The sequence below is a fragment of the Mustela putorius genome, unplaced genomic scaffold, assembly GCF_011764305.1.
Source record: "Mustela putorius furo isolate JIRA1106 unplaced genomic scaffold, ASM1176430v1.1 tig00003867_pilon_pilon_pilon, whole genome shotgun sequence".
NCBI lineage: Eukaryota > Metazoa > Chordata > Mammalia > Carnivora > Mustelidae > Mustela > Mustela putorius.
Window position 1 is genome coordinate 16,364,270 of NW_025422019.1, and position 23,748 is coordinate 16,388,017.

The window sequence follows — 23,748 nt, forward strand, 5'->3', positions numbered from 1 at the left end:
AGAAATCACAAGTAGATGGAGAGGCAGGCAGAGAGAGAGAGAGAGAGAGGGAAGCAGGCTCCCTGCTGAGCAGAGAGCCCGATGCGGGACTCGATCCCAGGACCCTGAGATCATGACCTGAGCCAAAGGCAGCGGCTTAACCCACTGAGCCACCCAGGCGCCCCATAGTCATTGCTTTTTAAATGAAAACAATTACTTCCCTGATGCCCAAATCATCAATGCAAGCTGTATGACCTCTCTCCGTAGTGGTACTGATTTGTCTGATCTCCGAACAGGTCCACCTTGGTAACGTCGGGCCAGCATGAGCCTGTCCAGAACCTGAGGTCTACCGTGGAGCAGGTGTACGACAGAGACAGGACAGCAAGAGAAGCCCATCCATGAGACAGATCCCAGTCAGACTCCTACTAGCTCAGTACTTTTAACAGCTGAACCTGGTGGGCACAGGCATGCCCTGAGGGGTACTGCTGAAGATCTCTAAAACAACTGTCCACTCACTTAAAAAGGAGATAGAAAATGGTATTGTTCCTGACGGTTCAGAAATAGAGAACTTGGTAAAAAGACTTTCATATACAAATGTATTGTTTTCACCACGTGTTTATTTACAGAATGTACTTCAGAAGGCAGGTGAATGAAAGCTGCCACCTAATTCCTGTTCCGGAACAATGGCTTCACCCGGGCACCCAGCGACATTCCCAAGTATTCCTTCACAGCAGGTCTAGGGGAAGTTCACGCAACTAAATCCAAAGAGGGTTCAACTTTATGGCTCCTTAATTTTTCAGGGGGACAGAGCAAGATTTGTTAAGTTTCAAGAGGCTTATGATGACCTCAGGGAGCCATTTATAATACATAACCCGTTTAAATTTTACAGGATAAATTTAACTTTTTTCATTCAGTCATTAAGCAAATGAGTGACAGCTCACACACTCATACACTCTTGAAAAAACATTCAGTCATTTGGGATCTCCTAAGGCTCTAGCCCTGCATATTTTTTAAAGAATTATATGAATTTTAAAAAGGGTGTTTTTTTTTTTAATGGATCTCAGAGTTGGTAATAAAATGTTCAAGTATTTCAAAAAACTATTCATGGGTTTCTTAGTATTCATTCACTTTTCACTCTTCAACCAAGTGTATCATATTATATAGTTCCTCCTTCTTTACGAAGCATATTTGAACTGCCTAGAATGTGACCTCTTCGTACACAAAGATGTAAAGGAAAAGTATAATAGAAGTACAAGAAAGACAAATGCCAAACTCATAAAAGTGGGTATTTTTAGATATGGAAGAAACAAGGCCAGAAGCAAGATGTTAATCAAAAGCATGGAGGACATTAGGAGAAGGGAAAAATGAAGTGGGGTGGAATCAGAGGGGGAGATGAACCACGAGAGACTATGGACTCCGGAAAACAAACTGAGGGTTTTAGAGGGGAAGGGGGTGAGGGGATGGGTGAGCCTGGTGGTGGGTATTAAGGAGGGCATGTATTATTATATGAGCACTGGGTGTTATATGCAAACAATGAATCATGGACCATTACATCAAAAACTACTGAGGTACTTACTATACAGTGACTAACATAATTTTTTAAAAAGCAGCTTTACCTGTAATGTTCTGTTCATGAGATCATTTTTTCATGTAATTTCAATTTGGGTATGCATACAGAAAAAAGGACCAGCTACAAATATGACTGAAATGTTAATAGTGATTCATTCTGGGATTTTAGAGGTGAATCATTATTCTCCCCTTTATATTTATCTCTAAGCAAAGAAGAAAAGAAGGGAGAAAGGGCACCATTTATTTGTTCTAATCTCTTGGCCTTGCTAACCTGAAATGCACCAAGACTTAAGAGATCACGAGCTTCTAAGAAGTGAGGGAGAGCAAGGGGCTTTCTGAGAACTTCAGTAATACTTTATACACAATAACCAAATTACAGATTCTCTGTGCCAGACCTGGCGGACCTGGGGCTGTCTCCCCAGCTGAGGAGCTAGCATGCGCCAAGCCCACTCCAGTGGGTGCCTGGTGGTGGCCGTGTCCTCCCAGGCACTGCTGACAGCGTGGCTCAAGCCAGCCACCTCTTGCAGGCCCATCAGACTCTCTGGACTGGAAACCCCAAACTGGACCTGCAGGACTATATCTCCTTGCGTGACCAACCCTGTCTCAGAGGCAGCCATACTCTACCCTGTGGTCTGGAGAGGGAATGAAGCCCCGTACAGAGCAAGAAGAATGAAACAAAGCAAGGGAGATGTGGAAGATGATGGCTGGAGCCCTCGCAGCTCTCTAGGGCCTAAAAGGGTTTAGGCTCCTGGTTCTGAGCTTCCAGCTCCTCTTCCTATAGGAATAAGCTTCATGATTAAGCCCTGATTTGGCTTAATACAGCTCAGGCTGGTTTCTGTTACTTAGAAATGTGTTCATCCTAATATTCCAAAGCCTGCTGGTTGGTCCCCAAGGTTCTAGGACTGGCTGGTGAGGCAAACATGCAGGACAGAATTCAGCAGAGGTTCCAGAAGCTCAACAAAATCAAAATTCCTCATTATCTCCCTGCTACTTCCTAAAAATTCAAAGATAATAAAACCCCTGTGGGAGACCCTGGCTTTGACTATTCAGACCAGTACCACTATGCTCAGGGATGAATGTGGAGAGTGACATCTTCGAAGTGATGGTCAAGTGCTCTAAACACATGTACCACAGGTCCCTTTCTGCCAGCTGTGCCTGCTACAATGTCCATTTGAAGCATCACCAGGAGAAATGTGTTGACCTTCCTTCTGCTGGGCACAGACACAGTGCTCCACACACAGCTTCCCAAACCCTCCTTCCACCCTGCAAGGCAGGACTCCCCTCCATCCCACAGGTGGAGGAGGGGGAGATGTTGTGACATTAAGCAACACACCTGGGCTGCCCAGCTAGTCGGTGGCACACCAGGGCCTCTCAGTGTTTGATTCCTGCTCCTTCTGCCGCACCTGCTCCTTTCCCAAATGCTCTGGAAGCCACCAGGGAGGAAATCCTGCCTCTGCAACTCCTCAAGGCCATTCCAACAGGTGCACTCCCAACCTGCTGACCTTCAGTGACCCTGCTGGCATGGTCTCCTCTGACAAAGCAAACCACGTCATTTCTCCCATTTCTGTCCCGTGGCTCTTCGCATCTCCCATCTGCACTGTGGCATTTTCCTCTGGACCCAGGTGCCCTTCCGCCTCCATAATACCAGGTCTTGAGTTTTCAGACTAGCTTTCCTCATGAGCCACAAAGACAGGCTCTCATCATGGTGAGCGCATACTTTATATCCTTGTGGAGAAATTAATCAGGAACAACACATGATGCCCACAGCTTTAACCACCCTTTCTGAGCCCCTGACTCAGTGGATAGTTTCCAGTTACAAGCTGAGCTGCGTGGGCTCAATGCCAACACAGCAACCCTAGTGTCATCTATGGGACAGGGCTCGTTAAAACACACATTGTTGGCCCCACACAGAGTTCTTGATTCAACGGGTCTCGGGTGGGTCTAAGAGTTTACATTTCTAACAAGTTCCCAGGTACGGCAAGCTGTATAACAGCCCCCGAAAGATACCTAATTCTTCATCCCTGGAACCCTTCTGTATTACCTTACATGGCAAGGGGACTGTGTGGATGTGATTCAGTTAAGGACCTTGAGATGGGGCGATTTTTCTGGATTATCTGGTTAGTCATAAATGGAATCTCAAGAGCCCTAATGAGAAGAGGAGTTCAGAAGGCTGTGTGACAATGAGGAGCAGAGTCTGCAGTCAGGTGGCCACGAGCCAAGGAATTCGGACACTAGAAGCCAGGAGAGGCAGAAGCAGACTCTCTACCAGAGCCCCCAGATGCAACCAGCCTTGCCGATACCTCGATTTTAGCATGCTAACAACCAGCTCGGACCACTGGCCTCCAGAAGTGTATGAGACTACAATTTCATCTGCTAAGTTTTGAGAGTGATTACAACAGTCACAGGAAACCAATTCAGCCAGTGATGCTGATTTTGCCAGCCGGGGTTCACACTTTGAGAACCCTGCACTCCACTCACCCCTGACCACACCTCATGCCACCTTGCAGACTAGAGTCCATGGACACAGTGCCCTGGAAGACCTTATAACAATTCCAAATGACATACTACACGGCAAGTCCACACCACAGCAGCAGGAAGGCGCACAGCAACATCATCACAGAGCCGACTTCCAAAAGCAACTGTCGCTCACTAGCCCTGTGGCCGGGTGCATGCCCTCAACTCTGTGCGTCCCAGTTTCTGCATCTGTAACTTGGGGAGAATGCCATCAGCCACACAGCACCATCAGCAGCATGCAACGAAGTGATGTGTTGAAGGGTTGCCTCATTGATAAAAAGCACTCACCAAACCTTATTTTTACTGAAGTAGCTGAACACATACGCCCTCCTCTTTTCAGCAGAAGCCTTCTCTTGGAGAAGATGCATTTATTGAGAAAAATGAGTAAGTAGCTTCCTCTGAACTCTGACAGATCATCTCTAAGTTATCAGAAATATCAGGGAAAAAAAGTACTTTTTTTTTTTTTTTAAAGAGAAAACTCGTATCCTCTACCCTGACCATCCAGCTCCTTCATGGGGCACCTGGTCTCTCCAGCCTAAGTTCTCACTGCTTTCTCACATGAACACAGACTGCTTCAAACTTATTCAACTACTTCTTCCAAATCCACTCTTGTTTCTGCCTCCACGTGTGCCTTTTCTTCTGCTCTGGAAGCCCTTCCCCGACCACCACCTTCTCCACCTTTAGGCCAGCTCTGACGGGCTGCACATCTACAAGGAGGAGCCCTCTGTATTCCTGCCCAAGGTGGGGAGGCGAGGGGAGGCATAAGCCAGGCCAAGGGAACAAGTGGGAGAACACAAGTGGGGAATTTCTCTGTCCGCAGGGGAGAGTTTCACTTAGGGCCAAGAACAGGAACTCTTTAAGATCCTATTCCCCCACTTGCTCCTTTTATGACATTGGGCAATTTATGCCAGTTTCTAATCTACAAAAAGAAGATCAAAATAGTGCCTGCCTCCCATACAAGCATTTTATGTGAATTAAACGAGATAACCCATATAACAAAGGAGGTCTACCATTCAGTAAGTATCTAGTAAATGTACAGTTACCAGAACTTGCATCTCTGAGCATTCCCCATCAGAGACGCCATTTTGGGAGGCCATCTTCTTTCTGTCACAGCTTCCACTCCTCTGAGCGTTACTGAAGCCCCTCTGTGATGTTGTGCTTTTCAGAGTCACATTAGAAAAATCCATTTATCGGGGCGCCTGGGCGGCTCAGTGGGTTGGGCCGCTGCCTTCGGCTCAGGTCATCATCTCAGGGTCCTGGGATTGAGTCCCGTATCAGGCTCTCTGCTCAGCGGGGAGCCTGCTTCCCTCTCTCTCTCTCTCTCTCTCTCTGCCTGTCTCTCCATCTGCTTGTGATATCTCTCTGTCAAATAAATAAATAAAATCTTTAAAAAAAAAAAGAAAAAGAAAAAGAAAAATCCATTTATCACTCACGATTGCCCCTTATTTATCCTAGCAGGAGTATGACCAGTGCTTGAACATCCTTACTCACCAGACTTGGCTCAAAGACCTGAATGATACCCCAAATCCAAACCCACACCCAACGACATGCTCCTTCTGAGGATAATAAAAAAATAATATTGTGGCAGAGGCTGGTGTTGTCCTCTGTTATTTCCTGCCACCTTCTTCTACAGTAACAGAACACCAATTTTTAGCTGGGTGCATGGTATCCAGAAGACAGACTTTATTTCCAGCCTTCCCTGCAGCTAGAGAGGGCAAGGTGAGGACGTTCTGGCCAATGAGATATGAGTGTGAACACTATCTTCCAGGTGTTTCTGCTATAGAGAAAAGATTTGCTTTCTGCTCCTGTTTCCCTTCATACTGGTTTCCATGTGGACATGGTGGCCATGAAGTGTGAAATGTGAAACCTCTTCTAACCGCACAGACCTGATTAACATCCTAGTGTTAACAGAGCAAGAAGAAAGGAAACGGTGTCTTTGATACCAGCGGGGAATCACAGCAACCTTGGACTGCTTATGTCCAGGCTGCATGTTTAAGCCACACCTATCTGGCGTCTCTTATAGCAACTGAACGTGTTCTCCAACTAATTCAAATATGTAACAGCTCCTTAAGGTATCTGCAAAAACTTAGAATATATTTTAAGCAAAAATAACATTATGTGAAATTTCCCAAAGTGACTACTTGGAAAGGAAGGAACACCTGTTCCGCTAGCATATTAGAGTATTGTTTGTTCAATGAGTCATACTGTGTACGGTTAATCATTACATCCCCTGAGATGGGAAGAAAAGCCCATCCCCTGGTCTAAATCTACCATCACCCAAACACAGCCAGTGATATTTACACTGTTCTTTTCTAACAAAGTTGTGGACCATGCAGCTGGAACAATGTGGACCATTCTAATGGACAAAGCTCTGGGCCCACTGCTTAGGTTGCGGATCCAGGAATGCCGGGCCTCAATGGTCAATGGCTCTATCTGTAAAACTGATGAGGTTGAGAGACTCCAAGAGAAGGAGGAACCAAAATTCCACAACCAAAGAAAGAAATGGCCCAAAAGTCGCAACTGGAAGGAGAAACAAAACTAGGAAGGACAAAAAATGAAAACCCTGAGCCCAAAAGAATAGCCCATCAAAACTACAAGGCAAGCCACAGTACCATCCATTCCTGGTCAGCCCACAACACTCTCCTGGAACAAGCCCAGGGCTGCCGTCCACCTTCATTACTGGACACATCGGCCTCTCACCCAGGTCACTCAGAGGGAAAGGGAATGTGGGGATGGGGCCTACCGAGTCCTATCTCTTGCTCACTGGCATGAACATTCTTCCCAATACTCAGTCCCTAAATTCAAGTCCCCAAAATCCAGATAGCAGGTCCTCACCTATTTGGGGAGAGGGGGACACAGAGTCCATTTCTGATTTCTCTTTCACTAGGTTTAAAGAACACAAAAGTTGTAAAAAACAAGAAAAAAAGGAAAGAAAAGAAAAGAAAAAATTGGCCTTCTGGAGCCCTTTCTCCTCTTCACACCATCATGTGGGCTTGTACATGTAAGTACACAGTTCATTTATTTTCAAGAAATGACTGATCCCCTAAGACGCCAACCACAAATAATCTACAAGGGGGGTTAAGTGTATCCATCATTTTCCTGCAATATGCAGGATGAGTCCACGTCTGTTTCACACTGGGAGGGCCGACTCAACCACCTGTAATCAGTCACAGCTCCACTTCAGTTACTAAACCACAACATTTCCTAAAGAAACTCTTACACCAAGAAACACACTAGCTCGCAGCCTCCAGTGTGCTACATGAAAGACACCATGACCAAGGAGGGAATCAAACAAGAGGCCAGGGCCCCTGTGGCCACTTGCTAACCACAGCAGGATCCTGTGAGGTCAGAGCCTCAGGCTACTGCCCCTCACTTCTGAAGAAGAGGATGGGGGCAGTAAATGAAATGTCTTTTGATCACTTCCAGGATACACTGGCACTGTAAGGACCCAAGAAGTCCCTCCCCAGAGCTAAGACTAACCTCTTTTGTGTTCCTGAGTGGCTTCTTCCCTTTGCAAAGTCTTCCCTTCCTTGCTCAATGGCCAGTGGAGGCTTTCAAGGTCCACTTCTGTCCTCCCATCACATAGAAAAGAAGAGTCAAGAAGCAGAAGCTCTGTCCCTCTCCAGGTCTTTTTTTTTTGCTCTCACTTCTGATCACCTCCAAAGGAAAGAAAGAGACTAAAGAAGATATCCTAATGCTACTGTCCCAAAGCTCATCAGCTTTAGTAAGTCAGCTTCCAGTGAAATTCCCTGTCCAAGGGTGTGGCAAATGGGATTTTCCAAAGATGGTTACACCAGTCTCTTTCCCATCCCATGTGCATCTCACAATGTAACCGTAACACTCGTCATTGAGAGGTAGGTCTGTATTCTGTCCCTTGAAGCAAGGCAGATCTTTCTAACTTGCAACATGCAAAAGTGATGCATGGTCAACTTCTGAAGCAAAGCAGGGTCATACAAAGCAAATCAGCTTCCACCTGGTTCTCTCCTGGGACACATGGCTCCAGAGCCTTGAGCCAACAGAGAAGTCTGGTGACCCAGAAGCCATCATGCTAGAGAGAAGATATGCACAGGCGATGCAGGCATGGAAAGAGATGTCCAAGGAGCCCCAACTGTTCAGCCCCTTGCTGTTCAAGGGTTCCCTGGCCAGGACTTCGCTATGGGAGTAAGGAAGGCTTTAGGAAGATCTGAGTGCTAGCCATTCTCTGACTGCAACGTCACCAAGTGACTAGAACAACCCAACTGAGCTGCTCCCCCAACTCATGACCACAGGAACCTTGAGATGAGGAGGTAATTGTTTTTAAGACACTAGGATTTCATGCAGCCGCAGTGACTGGAACACAGGCTCTTTAGAAGACATGGCCCTATTTCCCAAGATAGCAATTTCCCACCTCTGTGGTAGGTTTAGAACATCCTGTCAGTGTTTAATTTCACAACTCCATCTCCTAGTAGAATAAATGGCACTTTTGTTTTCACATAGAAGAGTTTAAATCTTTACTTCAACATGTTGAGAATTTCACAATACCTCTTTCAAGGTTACTTGAGAGACCTTGAAGCATCTCAAATATGAGTTAGGCAATTCCCATGGCTAGAAGTGTGTGACCTTCCTGTGCTTCCCAAAGGTAGACCTGGAGGGTGGGGGAGGGGGGCATTAGGGAGGGGATGAAACAGAGTCAGGCAAAATTTGGACCTCCCCACTCCCTCTTGGATATTCTTGCCCAATACCACTCTTCCCCACATTTCCCCCGTGACACTATACCAGTGGAGCAGGCCTCTAAAAACCAAGGCTCACTTATTAATAAAGAACAACAGAACAGGATTGGTGACATTCACTGAATTGGCTACAGTTACTGGAATCCAATGACTGTGGGCTACAGCCACAAATGACATGTAAGGGAAAGAAAGGCTTATTATTAAAATGAGCTGGGAAGAGGAGAAAGGAGCATGTCATGGGAGTGGGGAGCTTCCATTTCAGAAAAACCAAAGCCCTTTTAACAGAGTTTGGCTGGAATCTGAGATCACCTGCTCCCTATTTGTAACTGGAAACCTTTCCATAAAGAGTCAATTACTTGACATTAAAGTCCCCGATTTTAAAGGACTTTGAAACCAATACCACCTAAGTGCTTGCATAAACAAAATATCTGTCTGTGAGATTCTAGTTCATGTCTTTTCTTTCCAGCACTGGTTCCTTCCTACTAATAGAAGGCGTATTGGGACACCAATCCAGGAGCTCAGGGCCTCGTCCTGTGAAAGGCCTGCCTGCCCCCTGCACATTACACTGTTGGCAAAGGCTTCCCCCTGGGGAGGATTTCTGTCTTCCCGTCAGGCTGTGCGTGCAGTGCTTTGACTGGGATGGTGTCCCTGTCTTTCCTCACCAGCAGTTTGTGGGCCCACAACAAAGACTAATAGCAAATCATGAAAAGACTGGCATCAGACCCACAGCACCCAGGTTCCCAAAGGCCGCAAGTCCGACCTGCTTTTCAGAAGCTTCACTAAACACAGCAGAGCCAGAGGTACAACGAAGTTGATTCCCAAGAGCACAGACACCCTCTGAGGCCAGCCCAAGTAGCTCCATCAGCCACTCCTCCCCAACTCCTGGTCCTAGGATCTATCACTACTCCTTCTTCCAAAAACTATTTTGGATCCAGTCACAGATGTCCAAGGACCTGTACTCCCTCCCTTGTGTCTGAGATCTCTCTCCAGCCTGTACACAGAACACTGACTTCTCTGGGCTAAAGCCCCAAATCTACTTGTCTGCCCACAGATGGAGACTGAGAAGCCCTCCCTCATTCTGCAGACCCCAGGGATGACACTGCTCTCTGCTGCTTGTTGAGGCTGCCCTCCCACCTCTCCTGGAGTTCTTTTCTTCCCAGCACTGGCTCTCAGACAGAAAGCTTATTGCTACCCTCCCCCACAGAGCCCACTTAACTCATACCTTCTTGGAGAAACAGCACGGCAGAGTGGAAGGGGCACAGGAAGTGGGCTGATCATCATGAATACAGGCTGAAGCCCATCACTGATGGGCCTCGCAGAGGCTTTAGCAGTCACACCGACTGTCTGAGTTCAAAGCCTGGTTCCATCCCGCACTAGCTGTGTGACTTAGGGCAAGTTACTCAACGTCTCTGGACCCTGCCTGCCTCATCTGCACAATGAGGTAATAAACGATCTTATAGGGCTATCATGAGGATGAATTTTAAGTTAATAAAGTGCTCAGAACCTGATTTGGCATGGTAAATGCTCAATATATATTATCTACAAACAAAATTATTTTATTATCATGATCTTCACATGTCAGTTACAGTTCACCCAGCACCACCCCTCACATGACTGGTTTAAGGATAAAATGAGATTTGGTTTGTGAAAACGACCTAGTCAATTACAAAAGTGCAAAAACTCACATTAGCCATATTAACCATTGCTACTATCTCCAAAAAGCTCCTAACCTACATCCTGCTCATTTTCAAGGTTTAGTGCTACTGTCAAGGGACAGAGTGGTAGGTATCAGGTAGGAAGAATATAAAATACAGAAATATACCTCAGGAATATCTATATCTCTATATTCTAAACATCTCTATGCCTAAATAATGTACACTACTTCCCTTCATGTGCAAAATACACATCTCCCTCCCACTCACAATGACCTACCTCTACACCTGATCGTCATCCTTTATTCCCTAAGACCTTCATTCATCCAGAACTCTGGCAAATTGTACTCCAGCCTCCTCAGTCAATGTCATTCAAGTCCTGTCAGTCCAACCTCCCTCATCTCCCATAGACCACTGTTTCATCACCTGTCCAACCCCAGCTCTACTGGAAGAATCTCCTAAGGGTGTCTCTGCCTCTTCCTGTGGATCCCAAACTCCACCCAGGGCTGGTTTTCCAAGGTGCAAACTGAATCCCATCATTCCTCTACATAAAGTTCTTTGAGGTCACATTCTCCACAGCTGTGGCATTGAATTTGGGGTCCATAAAACCCTACTGCAAAACTTCTTTTTACAGATTTTTTTTTAATTTATTCATTTCACAGAGATACAGAGATAGAGACAGAGAGCACAAGTAGGGGGAGAGGCAGAAGGAGAAGGAGAATACTCCCCACTGAGCAGGGAGCCCGATGTGAGGCTTGATCCAAGGCTTGATCCGAGGACCCTGGGATCATGACCTGAGCCGAAAGCAGATGCTTAACTATCTGAGCTACCCAGGCGCCCCCTCCACCCCTACCACTGCAAATCTGATGAAACTCATGGACCCCTTCCATAGGAAATTGCCCCCACAAGCCCACACAAGCACATGCTGGTCTGCCTCCAATTACCCACCACCTTCCTTTCTACCTCTTTTTTTTGCCTTGTAGTCAAATGACCCTCCAATACCCCACATTCTTTCATGAGGCCCCTTTTCCTTTCAAAACTCTGAAACCCACTGAAACGCAAAATAAAAAAATAAAAATAATAAAACTACACTATTCATTTTTGTATCCCCAGGACCCAGAGCTCCAACACGGAAATGGGTGAAAGAAAATAAAGCAGTTTGTTTTCAATTGTGTGGCCCAAAGACTCATGCCCCCGAAAGATGGCCACACCCTAACCCTTAGAACCTGTGAAGATATTGTCTTATAGGCAGAGGGGATCTAGTCAATGCGGCTCAATTAAGTATCTTCAAATGGGGAGATTATCCTGGGTAACAGAGTTGGGCCCACGCTCATCACCAGAGTCCTGACAAGGGAAACAGGGAGTAGGAGAGTCACAGAAAGGGATGTGACAAAGCAGGCAGATCACAGTGATGGGACTGCAGGCTTGGTGGGAAGCCCCAGGCCAAGAAATACAGGCAGCTGTTAGAAACTGCAAAAGGCAAGAAAATGTTCTCCCCAGGGGTCACCAGGAGCAACAGTCCTGCCCACAGCTTGATTTTAGCCCACTAAGACCGATTTTGGACCTCTGACCTCCATAAATGTACAACCATAACTTCATATTCCTAAGCCACTGCATTTGTGGTCATTTGTTACAGTAGCAATAGGAAACCAATACAAAGTAGCATATAAACTTACGTGGCTGTGTATTCTCGTTACATCACTTTAGAATTCTAAGACTGTTGTATTCTCAGCATCCATCCGTAGGGGTCTGGTTACATGTATTACGGTCCAGATGTACAACGAAGCGCCTCACATCTATCCGGAAGGAATGGTGGCTGTTTCTCCTTTGCTCATTAATACGCATGTGTGCATGTGGGAGCACATGTGCCTGCGCTTACCCTTTTGTCAAGGGTAGAAATTCTTCCCTATTTGGAGGTATACTTTCTGCACATCAATCACAGCCTACTGTGTACAACGTTCTCTAATCTGCCTTTTTCACTCAATACGTTACATCACAGGGAAGGATCATCCCAATTCTTTCAAAAGAATCTCTTCCTCATCTCTGAGGACAGGAGTAAGCAACAACTTTTACATTCTTCCATGTGCTAACTGTATTTTATATTTTGTACTATCAAGAAGAAACATATTAATACATCCCCATTCTCATTCCCCAAGACTCATTCTCAGAAAAATTTCCTGTCAAAATTTCATTTTGATCATTGCACAAAGAAAAAGGTCAGTATTAGTAAAATTTATGGAACACGTCATCCTGCTACTCTTCTTAAGAAAAAAATAATAATAATGGCTATTGAGAGAAATCTGAACCATGTAGGCATGAAGAGAATTCTAACTGGGTTTAAATTTTAGCCACTTATATCACCTGAAGTTTTCCCAAACCTTCTATTATTTGCACGGTTTCCAGTGTGGCTGGCTGTCTAATTACGAACCTCACTGAGAGCTGTTGACAAACACATGGGAACAGCGCTAAGATATATCACACTGGTTTCTCAAGGGACCGATATGCACAGTTCATAATGGGAAGGATATGAATAATTCAGATATTTCCTGTCTGGAAAAAAAAAAATGACTTTTAGGTATCTAAGCCTAAATCAGATTGAATTAATTAAAGAAGATGAATAAGAAGGAAAGTGGATTCTGTGCCTTAGCTTCACAAGTTACAGTTGCAAATTTCACCAGGAGCTCACAATAGGTAAGGCAGCCTCTAAAGGAGAGAACGACACTGATTTACAAATCTGCTCTCAGGATCTGGGAATCCCACCGTCTTCTTTTTGGAAAGCAAAAAGACCATGCCAAGACAATCACTGCTGAACAACAGACAGTCCACAGAGAACGGCTCCCCAAACAGAGAAAACCCCTCAGGTTCGCCCCCAAATGAGTCAGATGCTTTTTCAGAGAAGGAATGTGAGAGCCTGCAGTGTTCCCCAGACTCAATCCTCCTGACCCCCTGCCCTCTATCAAGACAACTCTCTCCAATCCAGCTCTTAATCCAACAGCCAGGAGGAAAGCTGACCTTCTTTGGGGCAGGGTACAATTGAGCAGTCTGTGGGAATATGGAAAATGTTTAAATGGCTCTCAGGGAACATAAAAGGACCTGACTTGCAGCTCGTACCAATTTCCATGGTGTAAACACACCCACCACTGCAGATTTCAAGCTAACAACCTGACGACACCAGTTATAAAAATCCTGAAAACTGAACAATTGGCTTTCATGAGCCCGCAAACGCCACTGAGGAGCTCTCTCCCCATGCTTGGAAAAGATGAAAAAAAATAAACCTCTCACATCCAGATGCCTAAATCTCCACTCATCCTTATGTAGGAGGAATTTTCTCTTTAAGGGACAAAAGGTTTTGTATTAACTGCATTGTTTAGCACTGCAGAGGACATACATAATTCATATTTTTTTCAGTTTGAGATATAATTTACACAGCATAATTCACAGAGTTAAAGTGTACAGTAGCTTTTAGTATATTCAAAAGTGTACAATGTTTAATTTGAGGACATTTCCGTCACCCCCAAAAGAAACTCTTTACCTTTGAGAGTCAATGTTTCTGCCAACACCCCCAGCCAAAGTCAGCCATTAATTCTACCTTCTGACTCCATATGTTTGCCTATTCTGGATATTTCAAATACATGGGATTGTATAATATCATATATATATTTGAGATGAACAAACCATAATAAATTAGTGCTGTATAAGGCAGTGGTAAGGAAAAAAAAGTCACAATCTTAATTGTTACCTTATAGGACCAACTGATAAAACATCATAAATAGGGTAAGAAAAAATCCAAGAGACTGTGACACATTCATGTGTCGGTGAGCAATTGGTCCTTTTCCATTCTGGGAAGGAGGTATTTTAAGCAGACATAGGTGCCTAGGAGAAAGAGATGTCAAGTACCCTTAAAAGGTCCATAATCTATTAGGGTAATTGGTGATGCTCCAAAATCAAAGCAGGCCAGCTTCTGATGACCTTGCTCTTCCATCTGCCTCCCACAAACACTGTGACTTTGACCTTGCAGAGAGAATGATGGCTTTGAAGATGTTCCAGGAGCCTCACTTCCGGACACAGGCTGCAGGGGCAGGGTGTGACCTGGCTGGACAGCCACGTAGAGCTATTTTTAAAGGTGCCTCCCAAGTGATAGGGGCTGATCTTGCCCCGCCCCTCCTCAGAACAAAATGCCCCTCCTTGTAAAAGAAACACTACAGGCAAAAAAGCTTGCTGCCAAATCTGCAGGAAAAGGCCTGGGGAGACAGAAGATAAAGGTGCCTTTTGAAACAAACCACCCGCTTTCAGTACTTTTTTTTTTTTTTTTTTAACTTTCCCATGTATTACTTCTGTAGGCAAAGGACAAACATTACATTTGGGGGGAAGAAAGATAGTTTCAATTTCTGAAAAGTCTTTTTATGAAAAGCCACCTAAAACTAGAATATAAAACTGTATTTATAACACGACCACATCTAGGTTTCTTAAAATGGATTAAGAAAGTTGTAGGGATGAACCAAAAATATTAAAATGACTATCCCAGGGATATAAGAGAATGGAAGATTATTTTCCAGGTTTTTCCAAAATGATGATATGTTCATTTTATAACTATTATTTTGCAATAAATATTTAGCAATAAATTATAAATTATTTTGCAGTAAGTTATAATTTTGCAATGAAGATTTTGATGTGCTACCTTTATATTATTTTGCAATAAGATTTCACGAATTAATTTTATCTTTCTAAGTTTACCTACTCATAATGCCACAGACAGCTGTTTTTTCAAGATCCCTGGACACATGGGCCTGAATGAACATGGTCACTCTTGGCCGTGTATACACTGACAAGCAAGGAGAGCGGTCTGGCTGTGAAAAGTTCCTCCACCTTCTGGGAATCTCACCTGCAACCAGATGCAGCAAAGGAGGGAGGGCCTGCTGCCCCAGCTCGACCTGCAGTACACATCCTCTCTGTCGGGGTTTCTCTCTGTCCCAGGGAAGCAGACCAATCCTAACTAACAGATTCTACTGTTTCAGGTCCAGAACACACATTTTGTACAACTGCATTGAGCTATTTAAAATCACTTTTAACACGTCTGTGACATCCCCGGGTCCGCTAACCAACGCCCACAGGTAAAGAGAGCTGGTAGAGGTTCTGAGGAGCTCTGACGTTTCACATCCAAGTGGCTACAGCTGGGCAGGGAGGACTCTCAATGCTCTAGAATTCAGGGACAGGTCAGTTGAGGCTCAAGGTCAAAACAGTGCAAAAGACATGCCCACCCCCTATCAGCACATGAACGTGTTGTTCTGACCACCTTCTCCGATTTATGGGCTACAAATGGTTCCGGAAAGAAAAAACAAAGGGAGGAGGGAAAGGTTTTGCCTTTTTGTATGTAAGGTGACATGTGGGGACTATTCACTTCTACATCCCCATTCTCCTCACTAGCATGAGATCCCATGGGAAGGCTGGGAGCCTCTCTATCTCATCAGACTTTCCTACATGTCACCTAGCAGGAGAGAGGCTAAAAGGGTATCAAGGAGATGAGAGCAGCAGTTCTGGAACCTTCAGGCCTGGGTTCAAACCCAGCCTTTGCTACGCACAAGCCGTATCATGCGGGGAAGCTCTTTCCCATCCAGGAACCTGTCAGGCTAGCTTCATGGCCGGTGTGCTGGGCTGCAGGTACCGAGAGCAACCACGGCCCCTGGCATGATCACATCAGGCAATCCCCATGGTAACGGTTTTGGGTAAGTTATTATTTTTCCAAGCACAAAACAGCTGATCAATAACTGTCTGCTGAATAAATTAATCCTTTCAAGTTATTGGGTTTTAATTGCTTCAAAATGATTTTTTATTGAGCTGTTTTGTTCTGCTCTAACTTCAGGTAGATCTGCCACATTTTAATGTGGATACTGTATTGGTGAGCTGTTGCTTCCCCAGCACTGCTGCTGTCTTTCACCGAGTAAAAAATCTGTCCAAGATCCATCTACGTACACGAAAATAATGGATTTGTACACAGAGGTCACGATCAGCATATTTAACAGCTGGGAGAGCTCGGGCCCCTGTCAGCCATAAGGGACAGCATCTGCCCCCTGGTTGGGGAAGTCCCAGAGGCCCACACCAGGCATTAGCCCTTTCGGCTGCTGGCTAGTGAGTACAACTAGAGGATATAAGGAGTGGGGGGTGGATGTAAGGGTGGGGGCAGGGGGCTTGGGCCCTTGACTAATTACCAAGCCACTCAGCTATTTTAACAAGCAGCCATTCTGGTAGGTACCCGCTGACCACCAGCCTCCTGACTCCTATATACTGTGTGAATGACTGTACACGCATGCCTACCCGCATTCATTTGTTCCATCAGCTTTAAGGCAAATTCACTCATTTTAGGTCACGTATGGTAACATTAGCAGAGGTTTTCATCACTCAGTGGCCAGCATGTGCTACCAGCCACGCCACCCACTTCACTCAGTGTCACGCCTGCCCGGCCCTGTGAGGGTTCACATTTGGGAAGAACAACCTCATCCCCATAGGAGAGTGAGCCACAGAAGTGCTCTGGGTTGGAAGAAGAGCACAGGGGGAAGACATACAAACTGATTACAGAACTTAGCAGGGCTTTCAAAAGCATTTGATTGGATTCACACACTGATCTTGGAAAGAACCTATTGTATCACTATCCCCATTCTACAAATGACCAAAGGGACTCCAAAAGACGCACTGCACAGCACGAGGTTGCAAACCCAGTAAGGGGTGCCCCAGCTAGGAACAGGCTTCCTAACTCTGGGATGCTGGCCCCCAACCCCGCCCCCCCCCCCCGTCCCCTCACAACTGACTGATGCAGCAGCAAGGGGTTCGCCCATACCACACTCACCGCCCTTGTCCCTCCGGTCCTTCTTTTTTTTTTTTTTTTAAGATTTTATTTATTTATTCAACAGAGAGAGAGAGATCACAAGTAGGCAGAGAGGCAGGCAGAGAGAGAAGGAAGCAGGCTCCCTGCTGTGCAGAGACTCCTGTGTGGGGTGTGGGGCTCGATCCCAGGACCTTGAGATCATGACCTGAGCTGAAGGCAGAGGCTTAATTCACTGACCCACCCAGGCACCCCCTTCCAGTCCTTCTTTAACCACATCTGCTTTCTGCTCCTCTAACAACTCCTCCCTATACCTGCCAGAAAGAGCCTATTCTGACTTGCTCCTTTATCACCAGTTCCTACAAAAATACAAAACAATAACAAAGAACAAACCACAAAGTGACTGCAGGAAATCCCTCAGGTTATATGGCTCTGTGCCCTAGGGCACAATGGTTAGAAAAGGGACATTGCTGGGGAACATTTCTAAGCTGATAAGAAGTCTCTTAACCTCATCAAGAGTTTCATGAGGAAATCAGTTTTTCTATGGAACTTTTTGGATTGGAATATTTAAAATGAGGACTTAAAGGGGTGCCTGGGTGGCTCAGGGTTTTAAACATTCGACTTTTGATCTCAGCTCAGGTCTTGATCTCAGAGTCATGAATTTGGGTCCTGTGTTGTGCTGCCCACTAGACATGGAGCCTACGAAGAAGAAGGAGGAAGAAAGAAGAAGGGAGGAGAGGAAGAGGAAGAAAGAAGAGGAAGGAAGGAAGGAAGGAAGGAAGGAAGGAAGAAGAAGAAGAAGAGGCTGCCTTCGGCTCAGGCCATGATCCCAGCGTCCTGGGATCGAGCCCCACATCAGGCTCCCAGCTCAGAAGGAAGCCTGTTTCTCCCTCTCCCTCTGCCCTCCCTGCTCATGCCCTCTCTATCTCTCTGTCTTAAATAAAATATTTTTTTAAATTATTTAAAAAAAAAAAAAAAGAAAGGCCTTAAAAGAATTTTTAATCATTTTCTAAATAATTCACTCCTGTTGTTTTTTTTCACTGAGTCCTCATCTTAAAGAGATGTTTATCCTCAAGAGATACATAAAAGGATTAAATAAAAAGACTATACCAAAGGAGGATTTCATACACCAAGAAGAAACCCAACTAGCCTTTAAAAGCCACTGGTCAAATTTAGCCGAACGTCCACCTCCCACCAATCTTTCACTTTCTCATCAACTAAATTACCAAAACTGATCATTCCCTTCTAGCACTGTATTCCCAAATGCTGGTTAGGAATCAGATCACAGTCGCAGCTTCCTATCCGCTCTGTGACCGCAGAGCTGTATGCTGGGCAGTTACCTCCTCCCCCTACATTTGCAAGGGTGAGGAGGGCCTCCCTTGCTCTGCTGTCCCAGCTCAGAGACGCAGAAAAGGCTTCTTCAGGAAGGCCGGGCTTCCCCCTGGTGCATGGATGACCACCGTCCTGGAGCCAGAGAGCTGGAGTTTGAACCCAAGCCACCACATGTGAGCCACAGTGCTGTTAACTTCTCCATGCTTGCATTTCTTTACAGTTGTTGTGAGAATCACAGAGAAACATAAGGAGGGCTCAGACGATCACCCAGCACACAGTAGGTGCTCAATGAAGAGTCCCTTTATCTTTATTACCGCTACAACCACTGTGGGCAACTGGAATGAAAAACATTCCAAGGCGTCTTTGATCATCTGGGATGGCAAGAGAACAGTTAAAAGCGCACCTTCTCTCAGCTCAATCACCACTTCAGTCACCTGCCTGAGACTCTGGAGCGGTTTAAGGGCACCTTGACAGCAACCGGAATTTCTTCAATCCTCCTCTTGTCCCCAGAGGACTCACAGTAGAGTCCGTCCTTTTGCAGCAGCCTGCCAACAGAACGCCCTACTCCTCAACACACTGGCAGCGGCCATCTCTGACTCGCACACTGCACATGGGGTCATGCCATGCTCTCCACTCCCCTCCTTTGCCGCCCCTGCTCCAAGCCAGACAGAGTCTCAGCTCCACGCCAGGCGGGAGGCCCCGAGTACCTTTCCCCGGGCTCCACCCCCGAGCTTCTCAGAGCTCCTCCGGCATATACTCCACCTTGTGCCCTTGCCAAACTATTCCAACCTCCTGCCATTCCCCAAAAGCAGGAGGCTTCTGAGGAACTCAGCCTGTCTAAGCACACACACACACACACACACACACACGAACAGAAAAGCCCATCTGGAAAGCCCACTGTTCAGCTTCCTCGGCTGGGCTCAGGCATCCTGCCTCCCCCCAGCAGAGCACCAGACAGCACACAGTACCCTCGGTTTATACATCATCCCTTCCTGCCTGGCCCACGACAACAACCCTGGTGTCTGGCCCACAGAGGCTTCCATCAGGGCCTGCGGGATGGTCTTAATGTGACCAACTGAGTTTTCCTATGTCCAAAAGCACTCTCAGAGTAGGCATATTTTCTTAAGTGTAAACTTGGAACTCAGATATAATTGGAACTTTTAAAAACTAATGATTTGAGAAAGGGGACATACATTATACATGGTAAACAACTTTACTCCGTCAAGTACCTATTTAAGAGATGTCTGAGGGAAAAAAAATGCAGAATGCATGCAATTAAGTCAAAGGATACCGCTTAGCCTTGTAAGCCTTCGCAACTAGGAGACTTATGTGAGCCACAGACCATGGAAAATGATTGGTGTCCATTTTCTCGGTTCTCTCATTCACAGTGTGTGGCTACTACAGTTCTAGACACAGGGGACAGAAGGGAATTCCTTGCATACAACACTCTAGAGCACTCAGGCTTACTTCTCCTGCACAACAGAAGCTGAGAAAGGTTGGGGAGAGGGGACTTTCATGAAAATTTTTATTCCCTTTCCTTTATCACTTCGCAAAAGATGGAAACTTCTCTTTACATCTGTGGAGGCCAAGGGCATGCACCGTATCATGCCTGGCTTACTCAGGAGGGTCAAAACCATGTCTCATGAGCATTTTGTGCCTCCTCATCATCCACAAGAAACCAAGGCAAATGGAAACCATCCCTTTTTAAGAGGCCTATGGAAAGAAAATCCATGAGAAATGGGCCCTAATCCTCAGAACCACTGCTGGAGGATACCTGAGAGGGTCCTTCACCCTCAAACCTTACAAAAGAATATGGAAGCCAAAGCTCCAGGAGCTACAGCGTTTTCCAGAGTCCCAGGGCTGGGGCCTCGAGCCTCCTGATTTCCGGTTTTGTACTCTTTCTATGCACTCCCCCCACCCCCTGTCTGGCCCACAACTACTTCATTTAAAACCAAGGGCATCTGTTAAGCTATCAACAATGAGATCAACTTTTCTGACAGAGTAAACACGGTGATTACAAAGTTTGAACCACTTGCTACAGCAAACTATATTTCCGAGTGTTAAAAGGTTCTGCAGCTCTGCTCATTAAATCTGCGGTAAGCCCTTCTAGGCAAGCTGAATGGCAAGCTGCAAGTCTTCATGATTCCTGAGCCCCCAACACAGCCCCTGCTTCAAGGCAGGTGTTTGGTAGACATGCGGGGTTGGGGAGGGCAGGGGGAGTTTATCGGATTTTGCTGTGAAAACAGATATGGCCAGAGACAGGTAAAGGACAATGAGGGCACTAGAGTGACTTGCTTCAGCAACTCCCTAAACTTGATGTGTCAACACTAAGCATCTCACAACAGAAAACACAGGACAAACCGTTTTTTTAACACTATGCCCTCAGTTTCTACTGGTCTCTAAAGGGTACATTTTACCTCCCCGTAAATTCAAAGCAGCAAAACCGGCCACTTATGATCAATGACTGATAACAATTGCTGCCACGTATTTGTGCTATGACCACCTAAGCACTGGCATACGTTGGCCCCAGTGCTCGCCACAAGCCTGGGGTAAGTACTATTATTCTCCGTTTACAGATGAGCAAAGCAAGACCTACTGGAAGGTTCCAAAGTTGTCCAAGGCCACATAGAGAACAAGTGGTGCTTGGTCTTCGCCTTAAGCTATGCACCACACCCACTCATTCACACTCTTAGCAAATGTTAACTGAGTAACTTCTATCAACTAGTCATTGAAATAAGTGGTCAACACAGACCCTACCATTAAGGGGCTTCTCTCATGAGGGGCTTCTCACCTACCACCCACGAGGCAAACTAAAATAAGCACCCACTAAAACCCTACAGAGCAGTGCTCTCAGAGCATGAGTTTGGGGAAACAGAAGTAATTCTGACTATGAGCATGAGAAAAGGGCCACGAGACAGGGACACGAGACTCTAGGAAAAGTCTCCCAAGGCCAGGGACAAGGGAGAGGGTTTCTCCTGAGGAAGCCCAACGAGAATGGTGCACCCTTAGGGCAGATCCATCAGCTGGACTCCGGGGTACCAAGTGAAAGGGCACAAGAACAGATGGAACCCTACAAAAGAGAGACACCATAAGAACAGAATCAATCAGATCCCAAGAAGTCCACACAAAACAAGGTACTCCGACAACTTCCACACCCTCCAGCCTGTCAGCCTTCATGTCCTCACCACCCTGGTGTTATAACTAAAATAAAACCAGACCTGCATCTCCACACCTTCCCTTCCATGCTGAGTTGGCTGAAGGTATGTCCAGCCAGGAGTCAAAAACGGTATTCGGTTTAAAGATCCTGGCTAAACCAGCTCCTGCAATCAGTCATCACATCTTAGAGATGCCTGATACTCAAAAGTAATGGTTTCCAAAATTCCCATTTAACTGCCCTAAAATTCCGCCATCACCCCAGTACTCAGGACTTTCTCCCTCTACACAAGACATCAAAGGATGTGTTACATCCTGAGTAACATGAGAATTTTTGTGTAGAAGGTAGAAAACAACAGATCAGCAACCTAATCAGTAACTGTTTTGTTTTTTAAATTTTTTATTTATTTGACAGACAGAGATTACACATAGGCAGAGAGAGAGGAAGGGAAGCAGGCTCCCTGCTGAGCAGAAAGCCCAATGCGGGGCTAGATCCCAGGACCCTGGGATCATGACCTGAGCCGAAGGCAGAGGCTTCAACCCACTGAGCCACTCAGGCGCCCCAGTAACTAAGTTTTTATTGTGAGCAATTTGGAGGGAAACAATTTGCTCTGTGCTAAAAAGACTAATTCAGAATGCTAATAACATCAAATTATAGAAATGAATGATTTATGGGGCGTCTGGGTGGCTCAGTGGGTTAAGACTCTGCCTTCGGCTCAGGTCATAATCTCAGGATCCTGGGATTGAGCCCCACATCAGGCTCTCTGCTCAGCGGGGAGCCTGCTCCCCCCACCCCCGCCTGACTCTCTGCCTACTTGTGATCTCTGTCAAATAAGATAAATAAATAAAATCTTAAAAAAAGAAATGAATGATTTATGAATAATAAGGCAGCATTTGATATCATGTTATAACATGATAACATACCTATATGAGTTATAAAGTAAGGAGTTTCCCAGAAAAGACATTAGAAGGTCCAACAGGAGCTTAATGAGATCAGGGGCTCTCCCCACCACGGCCGCTACAGGCCTCCAGTCTCCATCAGTATTTCATGCGATCACTATAAAACTATTATGAAAGGATTATGTAGAAAGCAATACAGTCAAAACAAGGACAGGATTTCCTGTCTACAAATCAATCACATAACCATTACACTCGGTTTCTGAAACCACCACCTGAGAGAGTCTTGAACGCGATCACGGCTCTTCATTACCTATTCAAGGACGGCAGATAGTGGTGACATGCATTCGGACATTTTCAGTACAAGAGATGGAAAATCCACACCAAACTGGCTGAAGCAAAAAGGACACATACTGACTCACGGCACAAAAAGAAAAAGTCTAGAGCAAGACTAACTTTAGTCTTGAGCACATGACTCTACCGTGCTGTGTACCCGTCACTCCTGATCACAGAAATGGCTGCCAGGTATCGTGCCCACATTCAAGCCAGTAGAAAAGGAATACCATCTGTGTCCTTCCTTTTTTTTTTTTTTCCTTCATTCTCAGAAAAGCACAAACTTTCCCTGAACCCAGCACCAGTCTGACAAACCTCTGCCCCTGTTTCATGTGCCAGAAGTGTTGCACAGCCACCCCCAATGGCAGGGAAAGCTAAGGGGGAGAGAAGATGTACCTTCTCCAGTCTCTAAAGAGGATGGAAAAACAGAGAAGAGGTTGTGCATGGGGGTTGGGAGCCTGCCATCTGGTTCAGCAAAAGCATCTGTACAGGGCAGACTCAGTCAATACCTACTGGAACAGGACAGTTGCTGCTCCCAGAGGTTGGTCTCCAGCACAAAGGAAGAACTGATCATCTGACTCGGTAGCCCTGAGTCGCTTCTTTACATATTACCAAGTGGTTAGAAAGCAAGGGAAGACTTGATGGGAAGTTGAAGTCATCAGCTGGATATTTTTAAGAGGCAATTAAGGACTTGAGGAGCACCAAAAGATCTAGAGAAAAGGAGACAGAACCATAGCATGCCACTCAGCTCTCCCAGGGACAATCTGTCCATAGCCAAAAGTATAAACATACC

The 23,748-nt window shown here is 45.7% G+C and overlaps 1 protein-coding gene across 1 annotated transcript in view; it reads right to left on the reverse strand.

The window, feature by feature from the left end:
- Positions 1–23,748, reverse strand: part of TMEM163 (transmembrane protein 163) — a 223,582-nt gene that overhangs the window by 165,315 nt on the left and 34,519 nt on the right. The gene's annotated exons all lie outside the window — the stretch shown is intronic.